Consider the following 14,398-nt stretch of genomic DNA (forward strand, 5'->3'; position numbering starts at 1 on the left):
TGACCAAAAAAAAAGTAAAACTTTGCCTTTACAGTTAACACAGGTTTTATGATTGCTATAGTTTCAATCTGGGGATTTTTATATTTCCATTGTTTACTAATGGAAATACTAAAAAAAAATAGTTTTATATATATAGAAATTGGAAATGTAGCCTCCCATAATTAATTTTGTTCAACCCTAGAGGTTTCAAACTACAGTCCAAAAATCAATACATAGGCACTAAACTGGAATTCGGCATTAGGACCTAGAGAGTAAATCCAGCTCAAAGGTCACATGGTAGTCACAATCAAAACCACAACCCATCAAATGTTAGATGAAGCAAACGGTTGAAGAAAATACTAAAGGATAAAATAATGTTGGCATGTTTTGAGGACGCTTAAGTTTGAGTTTAACCTTGCCGGACTTTTGGAAGGCACTGGTGAGCATCAGGCGCAGGCTTTTGGCAGCTGCACAGGGAGCCTGGTGGGTCAGCTCTTCTCAGAGAGCTGCTGCTCCACACTAATCTATTTTAAACCATCTGTGAAATGAGCAAGATTTCTTAAGTCCTTCACCTCCAAGGATTAAAACATCACTAAGGGGCTGTGGTGTTCTTACAACCTCATCGTGTGTACATGCGGTGGAGGACGCTTGGGGTGAACTTCTCTTCTTTCACTCGCACACTGAAAAACACCGAGCAACAAATATACAGTACACTTCCATAAATTAATAGCTAAATAATGTATACTGTACATATTTCAATTTAGCGGCTAGAACTCTCAATAGGTCGACTTGTCCAGGGTGTACCCCGCCTTCAGCCCGAATGCAGCTGGGATAGGCTCAAGCACCCCCCACGACCCCCGGGAGGTACAAGCGGTAGAAAATGGATGGAACTCTCTGTAGGCAGATGTTACTCATCCCAACATGTAGTCAGCTGTTTTAGGAAGCCATGTAATACGTCTGCCAAAGCCTGTACAATGAGGTAATGAGTCAACCCTAATGAGGAAATCTGATAAATAGCAGCTGTTCTTGGGGAAATGGGGGCTGCCTGACAAATTCACAGGGTGCAGGCGCTGTAGCATTGAGCCGCTCTAAATGAGTAAAATATGCTTCCTCTCATTCCGAGGAGGATGTGTTTTTATGCACTGAACACACGTTACTGATTTATTTCCAATTTAATGTCCAAACTAGGGTCTTATCTTTTTGTCCATGCTTGAATAACCCATAAAAGTGATATTTTCATGCAATTTGCATTAAGCCCAGAGACGGTGATAATGTGTGATGACAATGTCTGCACAATTAGGTACAGTGAGGCAGGGCTGTGCCATCAGGGTAGGCAGATGATAGTGATGTGCGATGCCATTGATTTTCTTTCCGATCTGATATCGAGTAAAATTCAGGCTGGTATTGGCGATACCAATCCAATAAAGATACTTTGTGCAAATATACCTAATGTGTCTAAAGAACAGCTCAGTCGTCATGGGGAGCGGTCGCATCTTTTTTCCCTCCCACGGTAGCGGTCGTTTGATTCCACACTTTCTCCTTTTTATATTGTGGATCACTGATTTGTATTTTAAACCACCTCGGATACTTTACCCTCTTGAAAATGAGAGTCGTGAACGCGAAATGGACAATTACAGTGATTTTTATCTCATTGACAATACATCGGCGAAGCACTTTAGCTTCGGAGCTAACGTGATAGCATCGTGCTTAACTGCAGATAGAAACAGAAGAAACATGCCCCTGACTGGAAGGATAGACCGAAGATCAACAATACTACTATTACTTCTACTCTCAGGAGACACTGAACTTAACCCTGGACCTGTAACCACCCGGTTAATGTTGTCCCGGTTGGCGAAGCCTAGCAATGCTACTGCTAGCGACGCTATTGAAGCTAACTTAGCTAAGAGACCTCCTATTTGCTCATCACAACCCAAGCTCACCTGTGCTCCAGCGATCGGCGGCTCGACAGAGGACTTCACCCCGTTCATCAACACGGTCGTCGGCTCGGCGGCGGCGGTGGAGGACGACCCAGACATCGATGAAGACAGCGGCCCGGCGGCGAACAGCATGGCGGCAAACAGCACGGCGGCGAACAACGCGGCGGCGAACAACGCGGCGGCAGTCAACGAGGTGACTGTCGACATCAACAGTGGGGTGGTCCTCCTGGCCTCTCCCGAGGCCCTGGGGGTCTTCACCGCGTCACATGGACCCCCCCAAGGCCTACACATGATACAGGGGATTCTTTGTACAAACCTGGTCATTGTTCTCAACATCAACATCACCAAAACCAGCGAAACTTCTTCAACTACGCCCCTCCCCCATCACCTGGCCGTTGAACAATGTGCCTCTCTCCCCCTCCCCCAAGTCTCTCCACACAAACAGTGAATTGGACTGCAATACAACTCCATCTTCTGGACAGTACCTCTCCCCAGCGGACTCTGATGTTATTTTTGGTTCCAATGGGCTACACATCATCAACCTTAATGTGAACAGTCTCTCTGAAACTAAACTCGACCAAATCAGAGAAATGTTCCACAACAATAAGGTAAAAATCTTGTGTTTCTCTGAAACTAAATTAGATCAAAGTGTTTCTGACTCAGAGATAGAGATAGAAAACTTCTCGGTTATCAGTAAGGACAGGAATAAACATGGTGGTGGTGTTTGTATGTATATTCACCAGGATATACATAACTTGCACCGATCTTAACCACAATAACCTTGAATCTGTGTGGGCAGAAATCAAATTCACAAATGCTAAGCCGGTACTGATAGGGACTGTTTACAGACCCCCTAATCAAAGTGATTTCTATGGTGCTCTCGAGGAGTGCTTAGCTGGTGTAGACAACGTGGATAAAATTATAACTGGAGATCTAAACACAGATATTCAACGCAGAGATGCGCCTATCTTCAAATCTTACAGCAAGCTTTGTAATCTGCACGGCCTCTCCCAACTAATAACACTACCCAGAAGGTTGTGTGATTCCACCCAATCAACCATAGATCTTATTCTCTCATCAGACCGGCATAACATCAAAAATAGTGGGGTCATGATCTGTGGTCTTAGCGACCACTATCTAACCTTCTGCACCCGCAAAATAACTAAACCCAAAGCCAATGGCCACATAACAGCTCAATCCAGATCCGTTAAAACATACTCCAGTGATAATTTCTGGGTCTTGTCTGTCTGTGTCAAAGCTGAAGAGGCTCAGGGCCTGGCTTTCAGGATGGTCTGTTTGTCAACATGTCGCCAAAGTAATGTTTGCAGACACATTTTTACGGCACAACATTTGAAGATGCCACCTGTGGTGTTTTGTTATTTTAGTAAAACATGTAGACAGCACAAAAATACAATATCTGCCACATTTTCTGCAAAATAAAAAAGCAATGTCGACAACCCATCCGCACAACTGGTGTTTTTCCCACAACTGTGGTGGTGCGCTTCATTTAGACGGAAAAAAGTGCATTTTGCAAGAAAATTTGTCATATAAGAGATATATTATTTATATGGTCCATCTCATATATGGTAAGGAACTCCATGTAAACAAATACCAGCAGATCAGCTCAAATATGGAATCGCTGGAGAGATGACGTAGAATAGTTTTATTTGTGAAAGAAATATGTTGTTTGTCGAGCACAAAAGATTCTCCCTCTCGTCTTTCATATTGTGCCATTTGTGTGCACAACTGTGCAAGTTTGCACAAAAATTTCAAACATGCTAAATAAAGACGCAAAGTGTCCGCAAAAAAATGTTTGCCTTGATCAACCAATCAATCAATCAATGTTTATTTATATAGCCCTAAATCACAAGTGTCTCAAAGGGCTGCACAAGCCACGACGACATCCTCGGTTCAGAGCCCACAAAAGGGCAAGGAAAACAGTGGGATGTCAATGCGAATGACTATGAGAAACCTTGGAGAGGACCGCAGATGTGGGTGACCCCCCCGAAACCCACCCCCCACCCCCTCTCTCCTCTAGGGGAGACCGGATTCAATGGACGTCGAGTGGGTCTAGCATAATATTGTAAAAGTCCAGTCCATAGTGGATCTAACATAATAGTGAGAGTCCAGTCCATAGTGGGGCCAGCAGGAGACCATCCCGAGCGGAGACGGGTCAGCAGCGCAGAGATGTCCCCAACCGATGCACAGGTGAGCGGTCCACCCCGGGTCCCGACTCTGGACAGCCAGCACTTCATCCATGGCCACCGGACCTGTGCCCCCCCTCCACAAGGGACAGGGGACAGAAGAGAAAAGAAAAAAAATGGTAGATCAACTGGTCTAAAAAGGGGGTCTGTTTAAAGGCTAGAGTATACAAATGAGTTTTAAGATGGAACATAAATGCTTCTACTGAGGTAGCATCTCTGATAAGTCACAAACACTAAATTATTATATTTGCATCTCCTCCTGTCAGTGCTGGGGGCGTTCTGATAATCACACACTTTTTGATCATTTAGGATGATATTCCTCTTTTTTGACTTAGAATTGTCATTGCAATGTTGGTTATATGTGTTAAACAATGCCAAAGCATTAAATTTACGACTGTCAAAAATAACAAATTTACTCGTGTGATTAGTCACAAAATTGTATCGTATTAATCATGAACACACATAGACTTCCATCCATCCATCCATTTTCTACCGCTTGTCCCTTACTGGGTTGCGGGGGGAGCTGTAGCCTATCTCAGCTGCACAAGGGCGGAAGGCGGGATACACCCTGGACAAGTCATCACCTCATCACAGGGCCAACATAGATAGACTTATCATGTCTTACAAGCTCTTTTACCTTAAAGGGAAACTGCACTTTTTTAGGAATTTTGCCTATCGTTCACAATCATTATGAAAGAAAAGACGGCGGATGGACTTTTTAAAAATGGATTTTAACTTGTAAATAAACGTTAATAAAAGTCAGCTTATAACGGCATCTATTTGGCCCATGACATCCAATAAATAACCATTCAAAAACCGCCAACAATACTCCATTTACTTTTTGTGACTTGAATATTAATTATTAGTAATCAGAATCAGAATCACAATCAGAATCAGAATAGTTTTTATTGCCATTGTTTGAGAACGGGTTCACAAACTAGGAATTTGACTTGGTGCAATCGTGCAACATAAAACACATATAACACAGAATAGAATAACATGAGCTGTAACTGAGCTATCAGATCTTGTTATTGTTCATGTGCGTGATGGCCGAGGGGAAACAACTGTTCAGGTGGCGGGAGGTGTGGGTCTGGATGGACCGTAGTCTCCTGCCTGAGGGGAGAGGAGAGAATAGTTTGTGTCCAGGGTGAGAAGACCCAGCTGTGATCCGACCCACACGCCTTCTGGTCCTGGAGGAGAACAGGTCCTGGAGGGATGGGAGTTTGCAGCCAATCACCTTCTCAGCAGCACGTACGATGCGCTGCAGTCGATGCTTGTCCAGGACTGTGGCGTCGGGGAACCACACGGTGATGGAGGAGGTGGGGATGGACTCAATGATGGCTGAGTAGAACTGCACCAGCATCTCGGTCGGCACCTTGAGTTTCTTCAGCTGCCGCAGGAAGTACATCTTCTGCTGGTCCTTCTTGATGAGAGAGCTGATGGTCGGCTCCCACTTGAGGTCTTGGGTGAAGGTGGTGCCCAAGAAACGGATGGAGTCCACAATCGAGACGGGGGTGGGAGAGTCAATCAGGGTGAGGGGGGATGGTGGGGCTGTGACTTTCCTGAAGTCCAAGATCATCTCCACTGTTTTCTGGGCGTTCAGCTCCAGGTTGTTGAGGCTGCACCAGGACGCCAGCCGGTCCACCTCTCTCCTGTAGGCGGACTCGTCGCCATCCGAGATGAGCTCGATGAGGGTAGTGTCGTCCGCAAACTTGAGCAGCTTTACGGACTGGTGACTGGAGGTGCAGCAGTTTGTATAAAAGGAGAACAGCCAGGGGGAAAGTACACAACCCTGAAGAGTACCAGTGTTTGTGGTTCGACTGTCCGAGACAATCTTCCCCAGCCGCACGTGCTGTCTTCGGTCCGTCGGGAAATCATTGATCCAACTGCACAGGGAGTCGGGCACGCTGAGCTGGTAGAGCTTGTCTCGTAGCAGTCCAGTGAGGATGGTGTTGAAGGCAGAGCTGAAGTCCACAAATAGGATCCTGGCGTAGGTTCCTGGGGAGTCCAGATGCTCCAGGATGAAGTGGAGGGCCAGGTTCACTGCATCAACCACAGACCTGTTGGCTCTGTAGGCAAACTGCAGTGGGTCCAGGTGGGGGGCGGTGATGTCCTTGAGGTGGGGCAGGACCAAGCGCTCAAAGGACTTCATGACCACAGACATCAGTGCCACCGGCCTGTAGTCATTAAGTCCTGTGATCTGTGCTTTCTTGGGGACAGGGACGATGGTGGAGGTCTTGAAGCAGGACGGCACGAGGCATAGCTCCAGAGAGGTGTTAAAAATATCAGTGAAGACAGGAGCCAGCTGATCCACGCAGTGTCTCAAGGTGGAGGGGGAGACACCATCCGACCCGGGGCCCTTCCGCTTGTTCAGCTTCATCAGCAACGCTAGCTCATCCATCTTGTTGGGAAGTGAGCGGACGTCGGAGAGAAAGATGCCAGGTAAGGGCGTGCGTGATCCTCGTCTGCGGAGACGGACGAGGGCTCCCACTCTCTTTCCTCTTCGATGCGGTTTCCCTCTTTTGATAAAATTTTTTTAATCAAATCCACACCTGATGCTAAAATGACCGGTAATAAGTCCGTAGGGGTGATTGAACTGATGTTCAGTAGCTCTTCGCGGGTCACAATTTACGCACAAAAACAAACAAAACAGAGTGCACGATAGCATCGAGGCGCCGTGACACATAGAGCTATTGTTATTATAAGCGCTAATGCAGACAAACTATTTAGAGCAGCGGTGTGATCACAAGCTTGTGTACAATTTTGACACCATCGACTGGCGAGGTGTTTCCTCGCCTCCTTGCTCCCTGGACGTTTATTGTAGATCATAAATCATGCTTCTCACCTGGACAGAGGAACTCTGAGGACAAAGTTGGTACACTTTGACATTTAGGACCCACAAATGGTGAGAACGACACAGAAACCCCCACGCCATTTCTTTGTGAGGATTATGGTCATTCTTCGTGTAAATGGACAGCAGACCTTGTACAGTAGGTGATATTTTAGTATGTTTGTTGGCTCTCATAAAGTCTGCAGCCGTGTAAAATGTAAAATGATCAAAATACGTAAATATTAAATGTTATTATAAATGTGCCTGTTACTGCATTACATATATACTTACATCATGTATATAAAACCTCAATAGAGGTGTTTGGATGTTTTTTTAAGGGTCCCCGAACTCCTCCCATGTCCGAGTTTTTGCCTCCGCGACCGCTGAAGCCGCACACCGCTTGGCCTGTCGGTACCTGTCCTCTGCCTCAGGAGTCCTATGTGCCAAAATAACCCGATAGGACTCCTTCTTCAGCTTGACGGCATCCCTCACCGTCGGTGTCCACCAACGGGTTCTAGGATTACCGCCACGACAGGCACCAACTACCTTGCGGCCACAGCTCCAATCAGTCGCCTCGACAATAGAGGTGTGGAACATAGTCCACTCGGACTCAATGTCCAGCACCTCCCTCGTGACATGTTCAAAGTTCTTCCGGAGGTGGGAATTGAAACTCTCTCTGACAGGAGACTCTGCCAGACGTTCCCAGCAAACCCTCACAATGCGTTTGGGCCTGCCAGGTTTGTCCAGCATCCTCCCCCACCATCGCAGCCAACTCACCACAAAGTGGTGATCGGTAGAAAGCTCCGCCCCTCTCTTCACCCGAGTGTCCAAAACATGAGGCCGCAAATCCGTTGACACAACTACAAAGTCGATCATGGAACTGCGGCCTAGGGTGTCCTGGTGCCAAGTGCACATATGGACACCCTTATGTTTGAACATGGTGTTCGTTATGGACAATCTGTGACGGGCACAAAAGTCCAATAACAAAACACCACTCGGGTTCAGATTCGGGCGGCCATTCTTCCCAATCACGCCTCTCCAGGTTTCACTGTCGTTGCCAACATGAGCGTTGAAGTCCCCCAGTAGAACCAGGGAATCACCCGGGGGAAAAACTCTCAAGTACTCCCTCGAGTGAATCAAAAAAGGGTGGGTACTCTGAACTGCCATTTGGCGCGTAGGCGCAAACCACAGTCAGGCCCCTTCACCCCACCCGAAGGCGGAGGGAAAGTACCCTCTCGTCCACTGGGTTGAACTCCAATGTGCAGGCTCTGAGCTGGGGGGGCAACAAGAATTGCCACCCCAGCCCGTCGCCTCTCACTGCCTGCAACGCCAGAGTGGAAGAGAGTCCAGCCCCTCTCGAGAGAACTGGTTCCAGAGCCCTTGCTATGCGTCGAAGTGAGTCCGACTATATCTAGCCGGAACTTCTTCGCCTCGCGCACTAGTTCAGGCTCTTTCCCCCCAAGCGAGGTGACGTTCCACGTCCCTAGAGCTAGCTTCTGTAGCCGAGGATCGGACCGCCAAGTGCCCTGCCTTCGGTTGCCGCCCAGCTCACATTGCACCCGACCTCTATGACCCCTGCTATCGGTGGTGAGCCCATTGGAGGGGGGACCCACGTTGCCTCTTCGGGCTGTGCCCAGCCGGGCCCCATGGGGGCAGGCCCGGCCACCAGGCGCTCGCCATCGTGCCCCACCTCCGGGCCTGGCTTCAGAGGGGGACTCCGGTGACCCGCATCCGGGCGAGGGAAATCTGGGTCCTTTGTTTTTATCCTTCATGGAGGTCTTCGAGCTGCTCTTTGTCTGATCCCTCACCTAGGACCAGTTTGTCTTGGGACACCCTACCAGGGGGCATAAATCCCCCGGACAACATAGCTCCTAGGATCATTGGGACATGCAAACTCCTCTACCACGGTAAGGTGGCAGCTCAGAGAGGATATAATTAATATATATATTAATAAAGATGTCTCCCGTGCTCTCCATTTGAATATCCACAGCTCAGCATGTTTTTTTTTTAAATATGAAGCTCTCACAATAATGTGAAGACAAATGCATAAACAACAGAGCGTTTTTCCCGTGTCATTAGTTAGTTTGCACACAGGCTTGGAAAATGATCACAAGATTTATGTTGCTGAGAACAATCTGCTGCTGCTGCTGAGACATTACGCAGAGCACTGTTGGTGACACACTCTGGCTTTCATTCCTTCTCGCAACATTACAATACTGTTAGACTAATGGAGATGTTTGTGTGCAGAGAAGGACAGTCAAGCACTTGAAGAACTTTTATTTAGCATCAACATTGGCATCATTTGAGCGGCGGACTGTGTGTAGATTGGAGGGTAATGAGCAAGAGGTGGCTGGGGGCCGGATAGGAATGATGGACACTTAACTCTCAAGTTGACCTCTCTCTCTCTCTCTCCCGCTCTCTCTCTCTCTCGCTGTCTCTCACGCACGCCCGTACACACACACATTCCTTCCCTTTGCATTCACTACCAGGTCAGGGTCTTGTGCATAATAATCAGCTGTTGTTGAAACACAAGTTGTTCCTCTATGTAACACAAATGACAGGAAGAAGAACATCCTGGTGACTCCAAAAAAAAAAAAAAAAGAATAATCATTAAGTGTATTACCATACTAATATACACAAATTAACTCCATTTGGACTACTTGGATAAAGTAAAGCATTCTCCAAAATATATATATATATTACAATTAAATTATATGTTTCAAAGAAAATGCTTTCATTCTAAATTGATAATTAAAATAATTTGCTGTGATTAAAATAGAGTGTATATCATGTTCATATAGTTTGAATATTTCCATGGAATTTAGAAATAGTCATACAAGGAATAAATGCATAATGAATGATACAGCAAAATTATCAATTGGATTTTCATTCAGTTTCAGCTCTACTTCTTTCGATTTCAATTTTAATTGCAATTGTAATACCTGTTTGCAACGTTGATTTTAAATTAATTTCAAATTCATAGAATTTAGGAGACATTCAGAGTTACATTTGGAGTTTTGCACATACTGTTTTCACAATGAAAATTTTGGTGAAAATTATCATTTCTATTCAATGTTTAACTATTACAAATGGGTTAATCAGTCATTAGATATTATTTACTTTCCAAACATGATGTGCTATTTTAAAGACAGTATGTATTGCTAAAATGTGTAATAATAACATGTACACACACTGGACACATTCTTGTCTCTAATTTAATGTGCATAATAACTTACACGTAGATGATTGCATGGCCAGTAACAAAAGGCTGCTGTCAAACTGTGCAGCTTTAAACAGAAGTGTGTTTCAGCACAGCAGAAGAAAAAATGCTGACATCACAGAAGATTTTAAAATCTCTGCCATGCACGTTTTATAGCTTCCAAAGGTGGGCGTGTCCAAGGATAAAACAGCCAATGACATTGTAACTCTTCTTGCAGAAACTTTAGCAGGTTAAATATGACCAAGATAGGATTTACAAAAATATTTACTGTAGTTACATGAACACTTGTGGCAGTTATTATCAGGTAGACCCACGCTTATTAACCCTCAATTTTGTATATACTTTCCATCTTTTATAGTTAATACTTTGCTGCTGCCAAGTTGTAAAAGGAGCCAAAAAGCAAAATAATACCTTTTACTTTATGCCAGGTGTCTGTTTTTTTTTTTGTTCTAATAATGTCATATATATATATATATATATATATATATATATATATATATATATATATATATATATATATATATATATATATATATATATATATATATATATATACACTACCGTTCAAAAGTTTGGGGTCACCCAAACAATTTTGTGGAATAGCCTTCATTTCTAAGGACAAGAATAGACTGTCGAGGTTCAGATGAAAGTTCTCTTTTTCTGGCCATTTTGAGCCTTTAATTGACCCCACAAATGTGATGTTCCAGAAACTCAATCTGCTCAAAGGAAGGTCAGTTTTGTAGCTACTATAACGAGCTAAACTGTTTTCAGATGTGTGAACATGATTGCACAAGGGTTTTCTAATCATCAATTAGCCTTCTGAGCCAATGAGCAAACACATTATACCAATAGAACACTGGAGTGATAGTTGCTGGAAATGGGCCTCTATACACCTATGTAGATATTGCACCAAAAACCAGACATTTGCAGGTAGAATAGTCATTTACCACATTAGCAATGTATAGAGTGTATTTCTTTAAAGTTAAGACTAGTTTAAAGTTATCTTCATTGAAAAGTACAGTGCTTTTCCTTCAAAAATAAGGACATTTCAATGTGACCCCAAACTTTTGAACGGTAGTGTATATATATATATATATATATATATATATATATATATATATATATATATATATATATATATATATATATATATATATATATATATATATATATATATATATATATATATATATATCAGGGGTGATTTTCTCAGTGGTGGGCTACATACTGAAAAGTCAAAGTATGCGGACGCCATTTTAAACTATTTTATTTTGTGAAGAAAAAAAAAACTACAAATAAAAGGCAACAGTTTGTGTTATAGGTGACAAAGAGTATTATTATTATTAGTTATTATTATTTAAGCTTTTGCTTTTTCTCATTACATTACGTCATATTGGTCTTTTTTGTCTTTTATCTCACAGCACTCGGTTGGTAGAGTGGCCGTGCCAGCAACTTGAGGGTTCCGGGTTCGATTCTCGCCTCCGCCATCCTAGTCACTGCCATTGTGTCCTTGGGCAATATACTTTACCCACCTGCTCCCAGTGCCACCCACACTGGTTTAAATGTAACTTGGATATTGGGTTTCACTATGTAAAGCGCTTTGAGTCACTAGAGAAAAGCGCTATATAAATAAAATTCACTTCACTTCACACTTCACAATATTATGCTGGGGGGGGGGGGGGGGGGGGGTTGTCCCCACATCTGAGGCCCCCTCCAAGGTTTCTCATTGTCATCCCATTGGGTTGAGTTTTTTCTTGCCCTGATGTGGGATCTGAGCCGAGGATGTCGTTGTGGCTTGTGCAGCCCTTTAAGACACTCGTGATTTAGGGCTATATAAGTAAACATTGGTTGATGATTGATTGATTGATTGATTGATTGATTATGTTTGGCTGTCAAATTTAACGAGTATACGCATGTGATTAGTCACAAAAAATATTGCATTGATCATGTGCAAACGCAAATTAATCACACAAACTATTTTGAGCAAACATGCCCCTTGAACTTAACCATGGATGACACTCGCATTTAAAGCTCTGTACAATTATTACCAACCTCAGCTGCACGTGTGCTGACTAAGACCAGAAGGCGGGAGCACATTACACCAGTTTTAAAGTCGCTGCATTGGCTCCCCATCTGCTTCAGCGACAATTTTAAATGTATATCACTAGTTTTCAAATGTCTTAATGGCTTTGTGCCTTCTTACCTATCTGCCTATCTGACCTGCTCCAGACCCACGGTGAGGCGGCATTTAGCCACTATGGCCTCAGGGCTGCAAAGACTGTTGATATTTTTTTTTAAAGGCTCGAAGGGAATAAGCGGTACAAAATGGATGGATGGATGGACATCTTTTTATTCAGGCTTTTTACTGATCATGTTAAACTCTTGTGATTTTCTGTAATTGAATGTCTTACTACTATTATTAGATTGTATGGATATTATTATTTCAATGTAACATTATTATGAAAACTTTAATGTATAATTTATTCATATCCATATTTTATTTTTACAAATATTTGACCATATGTTTCATACTATTTTTTTGTGTGTGTGTGTGCGTGTGTGTGTGTGTGTGTGTGTGTGTGTGTGTGTGTGTGTGTGTGTGTGTGTGTGTGTGTGTGTGTGTGTGTGTGTGTGCGCGCATGTGCGTGCTATATTTTATTTTTTGTACATCACTTTGTGTTTGCCACTTGCTTGTGTATGAAAAGTGCTGCATAAATAAAGTTTAATTTGATTTGGTTTGATATTTCAAGAATGTGCTGTGGGCTGTAAAAGGCCCCCAGGCCACACTTTAGACACTTTTCTACTATATTTATGATGCATATTAATTGACTTCATTTTTGTCAGAGGTACACAAGTTAAATACTGGTAGGCTTTATGTAGAAAAAAAATATGTAAAATATGTGTATAGCCTGTGACCCCACTCACATCAAGTCACTAGTCCAGCTGCTCCCAAACACACTGTAGTATGTGTTATGTAACATTCATACAATTGGATAAAATTGCTATGGTACGAAAAGGGGTAGGATTAAATAAACTCTGCTTTTTCCTACTCACTTTTGGACGTGCTGTAATGAAACAACTGGAAATATGTGATGCATTACATTGTAGCGTATGCATGTTTGAAATTAACTGAAATAAAACTGAAACTGAACATATATTTATAAAGTCTTTTTTTTTAAATGACTTTAAATGATCCAGATCCTATTGTAAAGTACTTGTCATTACTGGGTTCTTGGGTTTTGCTTCTCCGGAAGGCAAAGGAAAATTGGCGCGGGCAAGGCGTGAATTTAAATACATGATTTATTTTGACACTAATAAACTACAAAAAAAAAGGAAGCAAACAAAAGGCGCTCACAGCGGAGGTAACAACTTGACTATGAAAACAAAACTTGCACAATGGCAAAAACTATGAACAATAAAACAAAAACACAAACTGTGGCAATAATAAACAAAAACTTACTTGGTAAAGAACTGTGACACGACATGAAGCAGAGTGACGAAAAAGTGCGAGGACGCCAGGACGAACAACAGAAACAGACAGATTTAAATAGTGACGTGATCAGTGAAAACAGGTGCGTGACAAGACAGGTGAACAGGTGCGTGACATGACAGGTGAAAACTAATGGGTGACCATGGAAACCAAACCAAACAAGGAAGTGCAACCAGGAACTAAAAAGAGTCCAAAAAACAAACACATGACCAAAACAAAAACATGAACAGACATGACAGAACCCCCCCCCCTTACGGACAGATCCCAGATGTCCAAAAAACAGGATCAAGAGTCATGGGAGGGCGGGAGGGGGATGTGGCGGTGGGTCGCCAGACCAAGTGGCCCCGAATCCACCGAGGCATAGTCATTTTGCGGCGGCGAGTGGAACGCCGCCGCCACAGGCGAGGTGGGCGACCCGGGAAGGGCCACATGCGTGGCCGACTAAGAGGTGGGCGCACTTGGCGTGGCGGACGACTAGGTAGTGGCCACATTCGTGGCCGACGAGGAGGCAGGCGCGTCGTCGTCGTTGCAGGCATGGAAGCAGCCGATGACGCAGGTGCGGGTGCAGCAGACGAAGCAGGCGGCGAAGCTTGGCGTGGCACTTCGGGCGGCGAAGCTTGGTCTTGGCCGCTTGGAGGGTCTTGGCTGCTTGGAGTGTCTTGGCCTTGGCGAGGGTCTTGGTGAGGTTGGTCTTGGACCTGGTCTTGGTGAGGTTGGTATTGGACCTGGTCTTGGTCT

The sequence above is a fragment of the Entelurus aequoreus genome, linkage group LG02 (assembly GCF_033978785.1).
Source record: "Entelurus aequoreus isolate RoL-2023_Sb linkage group LG02, RoL_Eaeq_v1.1, whole genome shotgun sequence".
NCBI lineage: Eukaryota > Metazoa > Chordata > Actinopteri > Syngnathiformes > Syngnathidae > Entelurus > Entelurus aequoreus.